The following is a 19,206-nucleotide window of genomic DNA, read 5'->3' on the forward strand; positions in this document are numbered from 1 at the left end:
TGGGTACCAATGAAGGCCTGCGTGAGCTCTGCCAGAGGAGAGGGCAGGGAGGGACACCTGTGAAGAAAGGGAAAGAAGACCTGGCCTGAAGATCTGTTACCTTGAGAAGGTCACTGGGAATAGACAAGGTCAGAGATAAGACAGGGACCGGCAGCTCCACATGGGAGCCAATTAGAAACAAAAGGGAGCAAGATGGGTCCGGGAGCTATAGGAGACGATAGAGATCGTGCCCCGGGGGTGCTCCACGGTCTCCCTGGGGGCTGGGGTGCAGGCATCTCCTCAGATGTCCCTAAACCAGCCACGGAAGAGAGAAAACATCAGCAGTGCCACTTTTCTGAAGGCTCATCTCCAGTCCAGCGTGACCAGGCCAGGTGTGTTTAGAACACAAAGGGCAGCCGGTGCCACTGCCCACAGGTGTCACCTTCTGGTAGGTGTACACCTGTGCTTTCCTGTAAGTCCCAGGAGTAACCACATCTGGGAAAGGGAACGACAGAAATAAGTGGTAATTAGTTAAAGGTAAAATACTGCACTAAAATTGCCCAGCATGTATATTACCCCAGTTATGTAAAATAATATATATAAATATATGTCCTATGGGGCGCCTGGGTGGCTCAGTCGGTTGGGCGACCGACGTCTGCTCAGGTCATGATCTCACCGTTTGTGAGTTCCAGCCCCGCGTCAGACTCTGTGCTGACAGCTCGGAGCCTGGAGCCTGCTTCGGATTCTGTGTCCCGCTCTCTCTCTGCCCCTCCCTCGCTCATGCTCTCTCTCTCTCTCTCTCTCTCAAGAATAAATAAAACACTAAACAATAAATTAATTAAAATAAATGTGTCATATATATAATTATAAATATGTTAATATGTTATATACCTGGTATATATATATATATATATATATATATAGTGTGTATGTGTATAGAGTAATACGCAATACATATACTATACATATAGTATGCATATTACTATATATATGATATATATATATTTTACCACATATATAAAATACATAGTTATAGGCATATACATGCATGCCCATGGTCATCTCCAGAGAGTGGTAATGAGGGGAGACAGGGAGGATGAATTATCTTTGCTTTTATTCACGTTTTTAGGTGTTGCTTCACTTGCTCCAACAAATACGTATTAATTCTCTAATCTGTAAATGATCGAGTAAAGAAAAAAAAATTGTTGAGACTAAAAAGACGTCTGCTGTGCGTGTGACCTGGCCCTGTCACTGCAGCATGGGTGGAGATTTGTTAGGCAGCGGAGCGGGCTGTTACCTGAGTCCCTGCTAACTCGGACAGAGGAACCCCTGGAAGTCCCTGACCGTCACACCTGGGCCCCGCAGAGTGCTGGGCTCATTGGCACGTCACACTTAGATGACAGGGGTAGCCGTGCCTTCTTGGCAGGCAGGACTCTAGCCAACAGGTAAGACCTTTCCAGGCTGGGAGTAAACATAGGCCGCCTTTCCAGATCAGGTGAGCATCGCCACCTGGCAGGGAGGAGGCACGGATTCGTTGCAGGAGAAAGAACTTGAGCTTGGGGCAGGAGGAAAAATGAGAACTTGAGTTCAAGGGCTGCCACTGCCGCCATGAAATGAAGTATCTGACTGGGACTTTTTGCTTTTACATCAGGGAAAGCTGCTTTAAGGCAATCCTGTTTCCTATGTCTTTCATGTTCCACTGTCCTGTGATCTGGGGACAGAGTAGGGGAACAAGATTGAGCTGATCTCTGACTTTCTGGAGCTACACTGGAGTTGGGGAGATGGACGGATGGTACACCATGGACCGAGCAGAGAGAAAGATTGCTCCGAAGGAAACCAAAAAGAGTGGGAAGATCAGGACTGGCCTATTTTGGATCCGGAGGTAATGGGACGTCTTCCTGAGGAGAGGATGCTTTAAACCGAGTCAGGAATGAAGAGAAGGGGCCCGCAGGTGAGTAGTAGCTGGCAGAAGGGGGATCCAGGAGGTGGGACTCGAGCTCAGCCTGTTGGCTGTGTGTCTGGAGAGCAGCAAGTGTGGGGAGCTGGTCAGGATGAGGTTTGAGAGGCCAGCAGGTATCAGGTCACGCCTGGTCCTATATGTGGGCCATATCTGGATGTTTGATTTTATCCTCAGTACAAAGGCAAGGTCAAGTGTGCTTAGAAATCTGACATAATAATGCAACATTAAGTTTCAACTCGGCATGTGTAAAGATTTGCTGAGTGACTGCAAAATAAATAAACGGATTGATGCTCCAGGGTCAGAAAATGTCTTTTATTTTATTTTATTTTATTTTATTTTATTTTATTTTATTATTTTTTATTTTATCTATTCTATTCTATTCTATTTTATATTTTATTTTTTTTCTATTTTATTTTATTTTTAAGCTATGGTTTTGACTTCTGTTACATGAAAAATCACTCCCATTTAGATTTATTTCCTCCAGATGAGGAAACCATCCCAGCGAAGTGACAAAAGACAGGACCATATCCCTGTGAAACCAGCAGGCACCCGGGAGCTAGCAGGAGGGAGAGAACAAACACGGGCTTTGAGGTCAGGTAGATATGGTTTCCAGACCAGCTCTGCACTTACTGATGTGGGGCTTTGGAATAGACACCCTGTAGGTTCTCTGTGAGGCCATTTTCCATCTTTAAAATGGACGTAATACCATTTACCTCCTAATATATCGGTGTGGACTCAAAGGGGAGAATTTAAACATCTGGCACACAAAAGACACTCAAGAAATACTGATTTCTATGTTCCTTCATCCCCCCACATTTGACCAAGCCTTCCCCAAATAGAACATCCTTTAGAGTCTTACCCATTTTTTGTTGTCACTGATGGGACATCCGAAAGGATGTGAGGGTTTTTTTTTTTTTTTTCTTGTTTGTTTGTTTGGTTTGTGGTAAGCTGACTTTGCACTTTAAAAGGGAAAAGAAGGAAATCCGTAGTACCTCCAACAATGAGCCTTTTTAAAGCCTGCATTGGACTCCAATTTCAAAGAATATTCTTATTAACATACTTTCTTATAAATGGAGCGCTGCTCATCAAATATTTATAAGTAGTAGCCCGAGAAGCCAGCACAGTGCTTGGCAAGCCTGGGGACATTTCCCACGTGCGCTGTGGGATGGCGTAGGCAGGGGAGATCCTTTAATTTTGTGACATGGTTTGGGGGCTCCAGCGTGAGCTAGTCTTGGCAAGGTTTCTCCCTGCTCTTGGCCTGTTCTGGAGCCTTTCAGGACTCCCACGTAGACCGTCCTTGCAGGCAACTCCCTTTGAAGTCCCCGGGAGCTCTTTGAATGGAAAACATACACAACGGGGTGTTGATGCAAGGAAGCATCAGACCTGATATACGTGGAGAATAAAGGTGCTTCTCACCCCAAATATTAGCTCTTTAGCCCAGAAACTATGGTTTGATCATTAAATAAAAAGGCCACCCCCTCCCCCCCAAAACCCACAATCTACCACCAAAGCACCACCATCCACTCACTCAGGAAACGATAAACCTGCTAATTACCAGAGAGTTTTAATTAAGCAACAGATATAGACAGTGCAGGGCTCTGTTTTTACTTTAGGCATATCAATAAAATAAAATTCCCAATTCCAGGGAAACTTGCTAAATGAAAAAAAAAATAAACATTACTGTCTTTTGAGATATCACTCATCGAGTGCGATAATTTAGAAAAATATCTCTATTAGAGATAGTTAGAGATATTTTTTGGTTGCAAATGCAGTCGCCGGTACAGCACCAAGCTGCAATTCGCAGACAGGTTAAGTAAATTAAATCACTCACTGTCTTTTTTTTTTCCAATGGCTTTAAAAGTTAAAGGTAATTTGCAAAGAAAATGCTCCGTTTGAATTGGTTTGTAATATCTGTTAATGATCTTTAAAAAAATCCACTTATTCACAATCCTGTCCCTGAGGGAATTCCAACGTGCTATCAGAAAAATTTCTTAAGTCTGAAATGTCATTAGCTAGTGATTTCTTTGAAGTAAAAAGCCCTGAAAAAATAAATTATATAAGGTATACAAGTGCGCAGGACAATCACTTTGATGAATAATATCTGTGTTTTTCGTACCTAAAAATGCAACAATTGAAATCCAAGCTGCTAAATTATAGAGCTGTCTTCTGAATTACCTCAGTGTAGGTATGCCTGTTCTGTTTATTTCACACGTATATTGAGTTCTTCCATATATTTATAGATTGTTGATGTGAAAACAGTAGTGTTGGGCCAATTTTGATTATGTTCATTGTGTTTACCTTTTGGAAACGCAAGGTGTTGCCTAAATACAGCTCTACAGGTGTTGCCATCCAGAATTAAAACAATAGGCTGTTTCCACGCAGTATCGTGGATCCCAGGGCCAGGCGCCCCAAACGGGGGTGCAAATACCTTCGCAGGCCCGCGAATTGTCCAATATTCGATAACAGAGCTGTGAAATACTACACCAAAGGGGAAATTTTCTTCCTGACCCCAGCTGGCTATCGGTTTTTGCCTGGAAGCAGGGGAGTCTTTGTAATACAATATTAGGCAGTGTAACTGCGGATGCTGGTTTGGCTGCTATAAATAGCTAATCTTTGTGTTTTTTTTTTTTTTTCTTTTTTTTTTTTGAAGGAGGAGTGGGATTTTCTTAAAACCATTGGCTGCAGGTTAATTACACATTTCATAAGAACACATTTCCTTGTAGCCAGCCTAAATTTGTTACCTTTTAATCCTGCTTTATATAAGGCTAGAATTGTATGAGCCTCCAGGAGCACCTTCATTAAGTCTTTATTTTCTACGTTGGACCTTTAACTTTTTTTTTTTTCTTCTTTTTACACATCACTTACCTCTTAGCTAAACTGCGAAGGGACCCAGTTTTATTCATTTTCCCTCAAGGAGAAGGCATTCTCTCCTTCCTAGTCCAGCTAGGTGTGATTCTTATTTTCTGCTCTGTAACTGACATCTGGAGAATACACTGACCATAGGTAAGAACAAGCCACTGATTGATTTTAATAAAGATGTTCGATAATATTTAGTGCTTCCATTTACTTCACTGAAGGAATGGAAATCAATATTTGAAATGTTTTGGGGAAGTTTTCTTGGGGTTCCATGTATGGAAGATTACACAGAGCAGGAACATGGGACCCAATATGCTATCCTGGAGAGAACACATCCCGTAATTACCTTGCAGGACAAGAAAGAGAATATACAGCCACCGTGTCCGATGGCCTCTAGGATGGGACTCCCCTTTCCTGCTTAAAGATAACCGCTCTTCTGATGTCTAACACCACAGATTTGTGTTTTGTTTTTGTTTTTCAACTTCAGGTGTATTTATGGGCTGTATCTGTGTTGCTGGGTGCAATCCTATTTTCCTTGTTTCATTTCCTTTGATTGTATTAATACCCATTTCAGCCTTGATGATCATTTTGGTTGTTTTCCGTTTTTGGCTCTCTCAGAGAGTGCTACTGTAAGCTTCTTCATGCACGTCTTTGATGGGTGTGCGTGTGTTTTCTTTGGGTAGATAGACTAAGGGGGAAGTTACTAAGTAGTAGGGCATGACTGTGCTCAGCTTTAATGATGTCCATTTTCCAAAGAGGTTGTATCAGTTTCCACTCCCACCAGCAGTGGGCGAGAGATCCGCTGCTCTAATCCTTATTAACATTTGGTATTCTTCCTCTTTTTGATTTTGATCATTCTGGTGGTATGTACTTGAATCTCATTATGGTTTTAATTTCATTTCCCAGATTATTAATAAGTTGAGTATCTTTTCATGTACACTGGCCATTTGGATATTTTGTGAATGGGCTTTTCAAGGGTCTTGGTAATTTTTCCATTGCAATGTTCATCTTTTCTTTTTTTTTTTTCAGTGTTTATTTTTGAGAGAGAGACACAGAGTGTGAGTTGTGGGGGGGGGTGCATGGAGAGAGGGAAACACAGAATCTGAAGCAGGCTCCGGACTCTGAGCTGTCAGCACAGAGCCAGAGACGCTGGGCTAGAACTCATGAACCAAAAGATAATAACCTGAGCCAAAGTCAGACACTTAACTGACTGAGCCACCCAGGTGTCCTGTGTTTTTCATCTTTTCTTACTGTTTTGTAGGAGATACTTATATATTCTGGATGTGATCCTTTTTTATTCATATATATTGCAAATATACCACCCTGAGTTTGATTTTTCACTCTTTTTATGGTATCTTTGGATGGATAGAAGATTTTAATTTTAATGTAGTTTAATTTTTGCAATATTTTCCTTTATAGTTAGTGCTGTCTATGTCTTATTTAAGAGAGCTTTGTTTATCTGAAGGCCATGAAAATATCCTTTTATACTGTCTTCTGGAAGCTTTATTGTTTTACCTTCCACGTTTAGATTTATAATCCACATGGCATTGATTTTGGCCTATGGCGTGAGGTTGGGATCAAATTTGTTTTTTCCTCCATGATATCTACTTACTCTGTACCATTAATGAAAAAGACTTCGTTGCCCAGTACACTGAAGCAATCTGTTTGTCATAAATTAAGTACTCACTTATTTATAGAATGATCATATGATTTCCTCCTCCCCCCTTTATTCTTTTAGAATGTGAATTATTTAATAAATTTTTGAATGTTAATCCCATTTTACATTTCTGGACTAAACCCAATGTACTTATGATATATTATTTATTTGAAGTATTGCAGCGTGTTTTGATAATTTTTCCAACAATGAGTATGCCTGAAATTTACCTGTTATTTTCCTTTACCGTAATACCCTTGTCAGGTGCATTATCGAGGTTTAGCTGGCTCATAAAATGAGTTGGAGAGGCGTCCTCTGTATATTATTTAACAAAATTAAAACATAAATAAGACTAATCTAATATAGTTATTTAAAATATATGTAGTTTGTCTTAAGTATATCATTAGGTTCTCCAGAGAAACAGAGCCAGTGTGTGTGTGTGTGTGTGTGTGTGTGTGTGTGTTTATTATAGGAATTGTCAGCACAGTTACAGAGGCCAAGAAGTCCCACAATCTACTGTCTGCAAGCTGGAGAGCCAGGAAAGCTGATCATGTAACTCAGCCCAAGTCTGAAGGCCTGAGAATCACAGGGATGTGTGTGGAGGGCAATTGTGTAAGTTCTCGTTGATTCTGAAGGCTTAAGAACCAGAAGCTCTGATGCCCAAGGGCAGGAGAAGGTGGATGTCCCAGCTGAGGCAAGGAGAAAATTCACCCTTCCTCTGCCTTTCTGTTCTATTCAGGCCCTCAGTGGATTGGATGATGCCTACTGGTGAGGGTGACCTTCTATACTCATCTACTGGTTGAAACGCTAGTCTCTTCCAGAAACATCCTCACAGACACATCCAGAAGTAATGTTTTACCAGGTATCTGGGCATCTCTTAGCCATGTCAAGTTCATGCATAAAAATAACCAGCACAGTAAGTATTCACCACAATGTTCTTTCATTCCAGGCTTCTGTAGATGTTAACTTAGACTTGCGGCAGGAGACTGGTTTTGTGTGAGTTTGTTTGGGGAAGAAAATGGAGGTTCCACTATCTTCTGGGAGTTTTCCGTGGGCACTGACAGCCTGCTCGTGTGCCCAGGGCCGAAATCTGTTATTCCATCTCAATCCTAGAACCCACGATCACAGCTCATCCTGGGTTTAAAGGAGGGCCTATGAGATGAGAAGCTTTTTGGACATATGACCAACATTCAGATAAAACACCTGCTCCCACCGAGAACCTTCAAAGCCAATTTCATCTGCTTTTGGCCCCTTCAGGTACTGTTCCATGGAGGTTTTTTTTTTTTTTAATTTTAATCTTCTTCAAAACTGTATATCTCATACCTGACCCCATCTCTCCATTCCTACTTGCTATTGTCCAAGTTCAAGGCCTTATCAACTCTTGCTTGGACTATATGGCACTTGTGGGGCACCTAGTGTCCATTTCATCCCCTTTCCAGCCGTCCAAGTGCTCACTCTAAAATGGGCAGCTGGCCTGTAAGTCCATGTTGAAAACTGCTCCGTGGCTCTCCATTGCTCTATGAGGGGAAGTCCGGGCTCATGAACACGGCACACGACTTCTCCTATGACCTGGCTCTTGCTTGCCTCTCCAGCAGCTCTCTTCTCCTCTTCAGTCTTTGCCTCACACTCCGGCAGCTCTGTCTGCTGCAGTTCCCAGTGTTCCCCCAGGGTTCTTTGTGTCCCAGCTTTTGTGTATGCTGATCTTGCCCCAGGGGATGGACTGTCTGTGTCTTTTGCCCGGGCAGTCCATTCTTTAACAATCAACCCAGGCCAGAGACCCTTGATCCCACCCAGCTGGAGCTGCATGGTCTCCTTTTCATCCATGCCTCTGTCTCTGATTAGACTCTGAACTTCCTGAAGGCTGGGTCCAGATTTTAGTTATTCCTACATCTATAACTCACTATGTGTTGGATGATAGCAGGTGTTCAATAAACACATAATAGACTTAAACAGAAGGAACAGCGCTTACTAGTTGACTGGTTTGAGTTTCATTCCGTCTTTTTTTTGGAAGCCCCAGATGGAATGAAATGGTCCAAATGCCATGACTAGAAGGGAGGCAGGAAGGCAAAGGTTATGGAAAATCTGCAGATATCAATCTCTTCCTGAATGACTGATTGCGGTTCATCTGATTAAGACTCTTATGATGGAATTCGCTTTTTCTAGAATGGACTAGTAACAAGGATTTTCTATAAAGATAGATTTTTCCAGAGAAACAAATTTGAACACTTTCCTCCAAGAACTTAAATGAAAAAAAAAATAATCCTACTTGAAAGGCAAATTGACCAATGTCCTTCCCCTTTTCTCTTATTAATAAAAGAGTTTACACAGAAACTCTATAAGAAATTGTGTAAGAGATTCACAAGGATCATTAAAGTCTCTACTAGACATTCACTTTCACTTTGCAAAATTGGCTATACCCTCAAAATGGTATCACGTAAAAATGGACTTTCTGGGGCTCTTATATATGAATGGGTTTTAGTTGCACAGTGGGGCCATTCATTTTATTTGGCCCATTTATTGCAAGTACATTCTAAATTTGGCCTTAATTATTTTTCCTTTCACAAAAATATTTTGTGGGATCTTTTTGAACCCTGACTACTTCCTTCTTGCCCCTTAAAACAGAATCCAGGAGTGTTATTTTTGTTCTCTTCTAATTAAAATAATTGCTTGGTTCCTTTTAACTAGATTCATGCAGTTATTAGCCTAATACATGGATGGGTGCCATGGGGTGCTTGAGAAACAAAATGAAAAGTGATCATGTAGCTTCACATGAAAAAGATTCTGTGGTGCCAAGGAGTATTATTCCTTTCAGCCGGCATCTTATAAGGGCCTTTAGTAAACCTTGTCCCCCACCCCCCAGACCCTTACTAAAAGACTATTAAGTGAAAGAATGCTTCTATTTTCTCTATTAGGTAGACAGTGAACTCGGTACAATTTGAAGAGGGGCACTTGATATGCCGGGTATGGCACAAAGACTGGGGGTCTGGTTTTAATCTCTGCCCCTGCTTTGTCTTACAGAGTAGCTGCAATTGAAGGATAAATGCTCCATGCCAGTTGGTGTTTGTTCAGAGGACACTGGAAGAAGAGGGACAAAGGTGGCTTGGATGTATGTGTTCATCAAGGGTTGTCAGGACCCCATTTCTAAAAGGAGGTTTTAAAATAACGTTTTTGACATCGAGATGGTTCTGGAAGTTGATGTCGTCCAACAGTTTGGCAAACGAAGGAAGGAGGCCTGTGGGCTAAAGCTGACGTGTTGCCTGTCTTTTGTAAATAAAGATTTATTGAAACACAGGCACGCCCATTTGTTGACGGATTGCCTGCTGCTGCTTTTGCACTAGAACACGGAGTAGTAGCGACAGTGACCACATGGCCTACAGAACCGAAAGGATTGACTGTGGTTCTTTACAGAAAAAGGGTGCTGGCTCTTGATGTAGTCTATCCAATTCGCTGAGTATCTTCTAAATAGCTACTCCATGCTGACAAATGTATTCATAGGCATTCGGATAGCAGCTCTCATCTGATGAAATGCTGAGGGCCTTTAGGAATGTGCTGATGTAACGGGTGTTCAGTACTTGGCGTATGGACAGCAGGAAGTGACGCAGATTTGGGGCCGGAAGTCATGGTTGAGAAAAGACTCTGTCATTATTGTCTCAGTGGCAAGTCACCGATCACGGCTGGGCTCTTCCTTTGTCTGCTACATGAAGGAGAAGGTGCTGAAACTTCTGGCTTGGAGTTCACTTTTATTAACTACTTCAAGACCTTATGGAGGTCAACATTATGGAGGTCTGCCTCCAGGCCAAAAGTTGGGCACCCCTTGCCACTAATGGGTCATTGAGTGGGTCAAGTGAGAGAATGTGAGTCTCTAAACCGTAAGATGCTGTATTTGTGACATATGAAAACAGCAGGGTAAGTGTTATTTCTGTTTGGCTTGTGAAGACGCAAGACAGATAGCCTACCCCAGGTCAAGTGCTAAGCCATTAGAGGAGCTGGAAGCTAGGTTTCCTGATTTAAGTCACCATTCTTTACAGCATACCATATGCTGTTTTAAAAATTTTATTTTATTTGAGAGACAGAGAAAGTGCAAGTCGGGGAGGGGCGGAGAGAGAGGGAGAGAGAGAGAGAACCTCAGGCAGGTTCCTCAAATCAGTGTGGAGCCCAACTCACAGCTTGAACCCACGAACCGTGAGATCATGACCTGAGCCGAAGTTGGACGCTTAACTGACTGAGCCTCCCAGACGCCCCCACCATATGCTTCTTTACAGCATGTTTCTTTCCATGGCTTCAGAAAGGCTCAGTTCTTTCGTTCATTCATTCATTCATTCATTCACTCATTCACTACTGAATATTATTTAAAAGCCTGCTATGAATGGAAAAGGAGCTGAATTTTTCAGGGAGAGTGAGGACTATGTAAAGAAAAGTTGGAAGACTCTTAGAATGATTTTGTTCTTGAATCGTGATGAGAATCCTCCAGAAGGATACAGATTCTTCTCTCGATTTCCTCTGTCCTGCCCAACGGGCTGGCCCTTAGTTGAGATATGGAGAACAAAAGAGTAGATGGGTTGGAAAAGGAAGAGCAATCCTGTCATTCAACAGCCTGACATGTTCTTTTATGGTGTGTGTGCGTGCGTGCATGCGTGTGTGTGTGTGTACTATTTATGTGTGTGTATATACCATGAAAGCAAAGAGAGAGATGCTGAAATGTTGATAGCAGATTGTACCAGCAACTAACGGTTGCAGACCATCTAGGTTTGGAAGATTTGCAAGTTAACATTTTGTGTATAAAGTCCAAGGGCCTCCAGATCAGAGGAATTTTCAAATACGAATTGTCCAATTAAGTGACATAAATTAAACATGCCAGATGTGGACTTATTTTACCACACTGTTTAAATACAGCCTTCATTCAGATTGTATTCATTCAATGATGTGTCCTGTAATTTTTGAAATGATGATTATCAAATGTGCCCAGAGGAAGCAGCTTCCACCAAAATACTAAGTTTGCCTTGTCATGGTCAGAGAAGTGAAATTCTTGAAAGTTTCTGTTTTTTTTTTTTTTTTGAAAGTTTCTGTTTTTGATACTTGCTATTTTAACAGGGAAATTTGCCAATATTTTCTTAATATCCAGTGTTGTGGGCTACTTGTATTTTGTTTTTTTTTTCCAGGTTGATCCGCGAGCCTAAGTCTATGGTTCTCTGAAGCAAAGGTGCCAGTGAAGTTGCCTCATAAAAAAAAAAACAAAAAACCTTCCAGAATCTTCCATTGGAGAATTGTCACCTGCAAAGACCTCTGAGAGGTACAGTAGAAAATTCTGCCTTATTCTCCTCCACCTCCCATCCCATAAGTCAGTCACAGCCCTGACAACTGAATTTGGGGGGGTTGGTAGTATCTGCTTCTGTAATTCATTAACGAAACCATGTTACTTCTCAGATGGTCCCAGGACCCAGGCTGCTGCTATTTTAAGAAACGTAATTTGGTTCAGCACACAAAAAACATATTCATAGCAGGTCTTAGTAGTGATACAGGTAACACTTTTCAGATAACTGTGAGAAATTTGTAAGCATTAACTAATTTATTTAACTTCCCTGTAATTGAGTGAATTTTCTTCCATTTGCGGCGGGAAAGCCCTTCCTTTTCTAATTCTAATCTTTTAGCAGGTGTTCTCCTGAATAATTGTCATTAGGGTGGAAATGTTTTGTAGAGGGGAAATAAATCTTTCAACACAGTGTAAAATCCCACCAGAATAGATGACCTCCATTTCCTCAGTGTATAGCCTATTTTTAAGTGATTAAACAATGCTCTGGAAAAAAGTCACATTTCCTTGAAAACCATAGGAACCGTTCTCATATTACTATAGCCGCTGTCACTACCACTAATGTGTGTCATGTTCCTGATGGTTTACACGTATTACTTTGAGTTCCCCAGGAAGGAGAACTTGAGGAAGAATTTCATGTGCTGTCTCTTTAGTGGAGAGGTCAGTCCCAGAATGGGATGGGTTTGGGAGAATGGTGGTGAGGCTGAGACGAAAGGAGCAGATACAAGGGTGTGTTATTGATGTGGTCCCAACTTGGTGTGTGGCGTAACTGATTGCTCAGTCCTTGGGAAGGTGGTAGGCTAAATATTGACCTCCAGAGAAATGTCTTGTATCCTAATTCCTAGAACTTGTGAATGTTACCGACTGTGCCAAAGGCTTTGCAGATGTGACTAAGGGTCCTGAGGTGGAGCGATCACCTTGGGTTATCTGGGTAGGTCCTAAATCCGATTGTAAGTGTCTTTATAAGATGGCGGCACAGGCAGAGGTAGATCTGACACATGGAGGAGAGGGCAGTGTGATCAGGGAGGCAGGAGTTAGAGTGATGGGGTCACAAACGATCGCATGTGGGCGGTCACTGGAAGCTGGAATCCATGAGGAAGGGACCCTCCGGTAGGGCCTCTGGAAGTGGCACAGCCTCTACTGGCCCCTTGGCAGTACTGACCGCAGACTTCTGCAATAATCCACGTCTGTTGTTCTGAGCCATCACGTTTGTGGCAATTTGTTATAGCAGCCACGGGGACCCAATACAGGGACTGTCCTCCCAGAGCATAAACCATGAGGTCTCAAGATGGACTAATAGAAGGAAGATGGCAAAAGAATTTGTTGGCTAGTGCCAACCACCGGTTGGTGAACGGTTTTCCTCGTGGGACATTAACACCCCCTTACTTCCCCGTCTTACCTCTGGGCTGAGCATGGCTGGGAGTGGAGTTTCGCTGGAGTTGTCTCATGCTTCGTGGGTGATAGGGAAGCTCCGGGAAGGGAGGGCAGAGCCCCGCCAAGGGGACAGAAGAAGAGGCTCCATTGGGTTGCACATGACGAAGTCTGTGGAGTGGAGGCAGGGGGAAGCAAATAGCTGACAGTCCCGAGCAGTGTGGCCAAGTCGCCACCTGAAAGGTGGCACACAAGGGGATTTGAAGCAATGTTCTCCTTGGCCCTCCTCACAGGCGCACGAGGCACGGGTGGTATGATCTCGTCAGCATGCACTCATTCTCCGGTCTTGAATAGCATTAGCTTCTGGAGCTCACTGTCACTCAGGGCTGCACGTGTCACCTTCAAATGCGGTCATGGAAGTCCTTTCCGTCAGTTGGGTCAAAAGCTGCCTTCGCGGACTACTCCACGAGTGGCTCTAGGTTTACTTCTTGATGCACATTAAAATAAGGCTCATTCTTGCACGTGATAGCTCTCTGCAAATATTTGAAGACAGTTTTTATCCTTTTCCCCCCTACCACGCAGAGCTCCTCCCACTTCTTCAACTGGAGCATAGGGGAGGAGCTTTCTCTTTGTGGCTGGTGGCCACGCCCACCCCTCCTCTGGCCAGGTTTCAGTTTGTGCCCCCGTAGGGAAGCTCACAGAATGCCCCAGAACTTCAGGTATGGTCTTCTCGGGCATATGGGGTTCCTCCCTCCTTGGTTCTTACATCGTTTAATGTAGCCAGAGATTCTTGTTATTTCATTTTTTGCCAAGCACGATGTTTTTTTTTGGTTGTACTGAGCATAGTGTTGATCACAGCGCTTCTGACACTTGTTTGTGTACGGATGACCCTGGAAGTGTAGGTTAGTACCAAAGGTGTCCCAAGGGCTCCAAAGAATGAATCACTTTGCAAGTGGTGTTACTGTATGCTCAAATCGTGGAGATCAGAGTGTCACCCCACGTCAAGGCACATAAACAGGCACAGTTTTGTGCAGCGTTGAGGTCAGTTGGGGATCCCTACAGGTCAGCACCAATTGGCCACGTGAGATTGAAGGGCTCTCTCAGCCAACCTGCCCTGTTACCGGCCTTCCTCCTCAGAACAAGGAGCCAACCAACCAAATCCAGTTCTGGAGAGGGAGGAAATCTACCCTGATAGAGCAGGCAGCGTTCTACTTGTGGTCCAATCCAAGACCCCAGCACCTTCTTGCAGGAAGATTACCATGGACTAAGAAAGCCAGTGGACAGGTGTTCTACATCCATTATCTGCCATGTTCACAGTAACCCTGCAAGGTAGATATTTGCAGTCTTCAGGTTACAGATAGAGAAATTAAGGCTCAGTTCAAAGGAACTTTCCCAAGGTTTGAGCATAGCAGACCTAGGGTTGAGATTCAGGTGGGTCAGTCTTTCTGCTACACCGTGTGGTGGCTAAAGTGATTTTGAAGCCGTAGGAGAGGGAAGGGTGGGGGGTCTTTGGATCTCTGTAGGTGCACTGAGCCTTGAGCTGACCCTTCCAGGCCTCCCCAAAGGAGCTGGGTAGAACACGGTTGGCATTAAATGGCTAGTCTTTGTAAGTTCTCCCTCAGTGACTGGGTCTTCTAGTGTCATACACGTTAGGAAACATCTCCGCCACATCTGGCCCAACCTCCACCGTTCACAAATTCGGGACTTTCTTTGGCCCAACACCCATTTGCTAAGCACCTTCTGGGTCTTTTGCACCAAGCCAAGATAGGGACGGAAGAACAGGGGCCCTTGGTTTAGGTCATGCAGGCTGAGAGTGCAGGGGTTTGGATGAAGGTCTCAACTGTCTAGGTCATTGATTCCAATCCTGCAGAGAAGCCAGTAACATTAGAACTTCCTCTGGGCGTCTACCCAGACTGAGGTGTTCTTGAACCCATGAGGTTGGATAATATTGTGTGAAGCATTATCCAACCTTGTACCTCTATCTAGTTTTTTCTTTTCACTTTTACCTCATTCAAGCAACTAGGCCAGTGGCTATTTTTTTTTTCAGGGAGGGAAGTGACAGTGAAAAATACGTCTTCCCTGGTGGTGGCAGATTCTTTAGGTTGACGCTCTCAATCCCCGCCCTGCTGGCTATTTCCTGTAACAGAGGCTAGGAAACCAACAGCTCACCTTGCCACCACCCTTCAGATCGGAGTAGGCGGATGCCTCCAGTGCTGGCGGGAAACGTAGGCCATGGTCCATCGTAGCCACTTCCTTCCCAGCCAGCATTTGTCCTGCTCACATGATATGGGATGCCCAGGGGACAGCGGCCATTGTTAAACAGCGCTAAACAGGCTGGAGGCTAGGAAGAGCCTGGTTCTTTGACTGCGTCTTTGTTTAGCCCTGTGCCCGATTTTTTAAAAAAGTTTTATTTTATTTATTTTTGAGAGTGGGGGACAGGGAGAGAGGGAAAGAGCGAGAATCCCAAGCAGGTTCCGTGCTGTCAGCGCAGAGCCAGCACGGGGCTTGAACCCACGAACTGTGAGATCATGACCTAAGCCGAAACCAAGAGTCGGACGCTTAACTGACCGAGCTACCCAGGTGCCCCTGTGCCCGACTTTTTTGTGTCTCACATTAAATTTCTATTTGGTCAAGCCTCTGTTGTTGGGTTTCTGTGATATCCTTCCGGATGCAAGCCTTACTGTTTTGCTACATTCTTGGGGGAACAGAAAGCCTTTAGGGCCCAGCTAAAGAGTGGAGATTACAAAGTCTGTGGGTACATTTCACAGTCTTGATGGTGGGGGAAAGGGCAGGGAGAAGGAGATCTATCCTTGGTCTCTTGACCATCTGGTAGGAGCTGTAATTGTGGAGCACGAGGCTGTCCAGAAGCTTGGGCAGAAGGCTTGTGAGGACCAAGGAGGGGGGGGAGGACTGAGCGACATATCAAAGGTTGCCTGAATAGACACATGACATCAAACACTGATGGCCTCTCCCTTACCATGTCTTAGAACTAAAGAATCCCCAGAACTTGGCCATGGCTTAGGCACAAGGGAGGCCCCAATTCTGATATATTTCTCTCTCTATATATAAAATATTTATTTTGAGAGACAGAGAGAGGGAGCATGAGCGAACCCAGGGGAGGGGCTGAGGGAGAGGTAGAGAGAGAATCCCAAGCAGGCTCCATGCTGAGCATGGGCTCAATTTCATGACCGTGAGATCATGACCTGAGTTGAAATCAAGAGTCGGATGCTTAACCGACTGAGCCACTCAGGCGCCCCCAGAACTTACATATTTTTAATGCCTGAGCTGAGGACTGAGATTAGCACCGGCTCTGTGTTAGCATGGGCAGAATATGTAGAAACCCTCTTCGCAAGGTCGAAATGGATGAGTCACACTGGATGAACCCAGGGGTCTGCCTGCCTCCACTCCTGCGTGGGGGCGGGGGGCGCGACACCATACCCCTGAGTGGTGGCACGGGGCTGCTGGGGTTCCGAGTGTTTTGGGGGTCTCGAGCTGACCTCTGTGACGGGCTCCTTGTTCTCTCTTGCGATCCCTGAGGTGCTCCTCAGTGTCAGGACTTGTTTCCATTCAGCGGGTAAATTCAGGATGGAGGTTCAGGGAGGGTGGGCCGAGAGAGGATGTTTGTCTCTCTGTCCTCACAGAAACGTTGCTCAAGACTGCTGAGGTGAAAGGGGGGGAGAATTCAGCAAATTGGTTTTGATTTTGGAGATGATTATAATTAAGCCAAATCGTTTCCTGCCTTCTTTCAAGGCTACCACTTTTCCAACTTTCCGTTCAGTTCGGTTCAGCCGCAGCACTGGGGTTATTTGGTCCTCTCAGAGTTGGCTGAGAGGCGCTTTTCCAGCCCCTGGTAACCGTGTGACCTGGGGCAAGTCACTTTCATGTGTCGCCGTGTCATCTGTAAAACGGAGTGGACGACTGGACCCCCTCACAGGGTTGGGTGAGGGGTAAAGCCCTGGGAACGGGACTGACACGCAGCACACAGAGCACGCCGTGGGCTACTCATCGGGCTCAGGCTCCCTCACCTGAAGCCCCATCATTCCCTAGGAGACAGGGGGCACTGGCATCACTATGAAAAAGCTACATCATCCGGTGCAAGTCTAATGCTTGCCTTCCGACAAGAGCGGCGAGCTACAAGTTCACGTTTAGATCTTTGCCTAGGTGTCTACTGAGTAGCATTGCTTTTTGCGTTTTGTTGGAGAGGAGGTCATTGGCTTCAATTCGCTCCCTTGTGCTGGAAAGGTGGTGGCTTGATCACCGAAGGGACCCTTCTGCTCCACCCCCGTAGGGGCTTCCGAAGATTGCCCGGTTCTATCGCGGGGTTGAACTTCCCATCAGGAAGTCAAGTATGGTCGGAATAAATCTTTTAAAATGAAATCCCTGCTTGCATCATTTATGGTTACATCTTCTTTCCTTTGCTCGATCCTAATGGTTGCTCGAGTTTGGATGACGATCCCTTATTCCTCATCGCAGGAGCAACCCTCCCCGCCCCCACCGGGGGAGAGGGTTCTCCATGAAAGTTGGTTTCACTCTGCTGCTCAGAAGGGCTGTATTCCAATGAGCTCCTTCCCTTCATTCGTTATGCTGAAATCATATTTCTAGAGGACAGAGATGAATGCCGTGTACTTATCTGATGAAAATGCCTGTTGTTTTAAATCTATTCTCACAGACTTTTCCCCTCTGATAGACATTCGGCGACACAACACATTAAAAATTATATCTGTATCAGTAGTTTCCTCTGTTGTCGTTACTGTGGCCTGTGCGCATGTGCTTGGATCGAAGCGAGCGGCGCTAACCCAGGGGTCCCCTGTTCCGAGCGGAATGTATCGACAATTCTGAAACAGTTGCCGCTTTGGAAAAAGCAAGATTGGGTTATATTTTTTATTGATTGGCTAGAAAAATCGCACAGTTGTGTAAACACCAAATGTAAAAATTACATTACAATGAAAAAGTACAAGGAGACACTATTTACCAAAGGCTTTTTACCCAAGTGGCAGTAATGGAGTGACCCATTGTTATGGGCAATTCGGCAGGTCTCTCTTCTAGGCCATTTTCCAAGTGTTTTTGCTGTTCAGCAGGGCCTGGGGATCAGGACTGAGTATAGTTTAGTCCTTGCCCACCGGCGTCATCAAAACCTCCGTTCATCTTTGAGTTCTGTGCCCCCCACCTTACCAAAAGAATAACGCCTCCCCCAGAATTACGCAAAAATCGTCGGCAAAGTTAATTGAAATCCGGATCTCTTAATGGTTTTCTCTTTCTTAAGTGATGGCTTGCCTTCTGAAAAGTGAGGTTTAAGTCAAAAGACGGCTTTAATTGAAGATGAGTGAATTGGTAGGAGAGAGAAAGTGGAGGTAGAAAATTTTCCAAGAGACTGAAAGATAGTGTTTGCATTTAGGATTTCCTTTCCTTTCAAGTTTTACGCTGGGGCTTAAGGAATGTTACCAGATGCGAAGAATGACCACGGCCGCTGCTCCGTTGTCTCCTTCAAGGGCTGGAAATGCTTTGAAGGAGACCGGCCTCTTCCCTTTCCTCCCACGGGGCCAGAGAGAGCATGAGGGGCAAAAGAGAGCACTGGAGGACTTCCTACCACCAGAAGGAGGTCAGCTTCTTTATTCTAAAGATTCTCCACCTTTCTGATGAGTGAGGTATTCATATCATAGGGATTCAGGCCTGTGATTTGGCTTAATGCCAGCAATACGTGTTATATTTAAAGCAGCTGATAATCTGCAAAGTAAACTCCTTCGCTGGATTTGCATGCCCATTTGGGGAGGCAAACGTAACTGGTATTTTAATCTCTACTTTGTGCGGGAAGACACTGAGACTCCAGTGGATTGGAATTTGTCCAAGATGACCCAACCAGTGAGGGGGACTCAGGTCTTTCGGCTTTTAGGGGAAGAGGTAGGGGGTCAAGGCCCAGGCACTTACCTTGATGGAGCTCCCGATGCCGGGGTAGACAAGGCTCATCGTCAGCCACTAGGGACCCACACGGTGTCCCTATAGTGCCCTCACTTAGTGCCAGTCCTGCCACTGGGCTTTGCAATTCAGAATGCTGTTCTGACTCTCTTTGGTATCTTCCCA

At 44.6% G+C, this 19,206-nt stretch overlaps 1 long non-coding RNA gene across 3 annotated transcripts in view; it reads left to right on the forward strand.

The window, feature by feature from the left end:
* The first annotated feature begins 1,036 nt into the window (after positions 1-1,036).
* Positions 1,037-19,206, forward strand: part of LOC115510452 — a 69,600-nt gene continuing 51,430 nt past the window's right edge. For 2 of the 3 annotated variants that reach the window (XR_003967726.1, XR_003967727.1), the window contains exons 1-5: positions 1,038-1,930; positions 7,189-7,311; positions 7,399-7,706; positions 9,468-9,555; positions 11,609-11,739. This is a non-coding gene — a long non-coding RNA (uncharacterized LOC115510452). Of the gene's footprint in view, positions 1,931-7,188; positions 7,312-7,398; positions 7,707-9,467; positions 9,556-11,608; positions 11,740-19,206 lie in introns of all 3 variants that reach the window. The other variant, XR_003967725.1, reaches the window with a different exon arrangement.

The sequence above is a fragment of the Lynx canadensis genome, chromosome A3, assembly GCF_007474595.2.
Source record: "Lynx canadensis isolate LIC74 chromosome A3, mLynCan4.pri.v2, whole genome shotgun sequence".
Classification (NCBI taxonomy): domain Eukaryota; kingdom Metazoa; phylum Chordata; class Mammalia; order Carnivora; family Felidae; genus Lynx; species Lynx canadensis.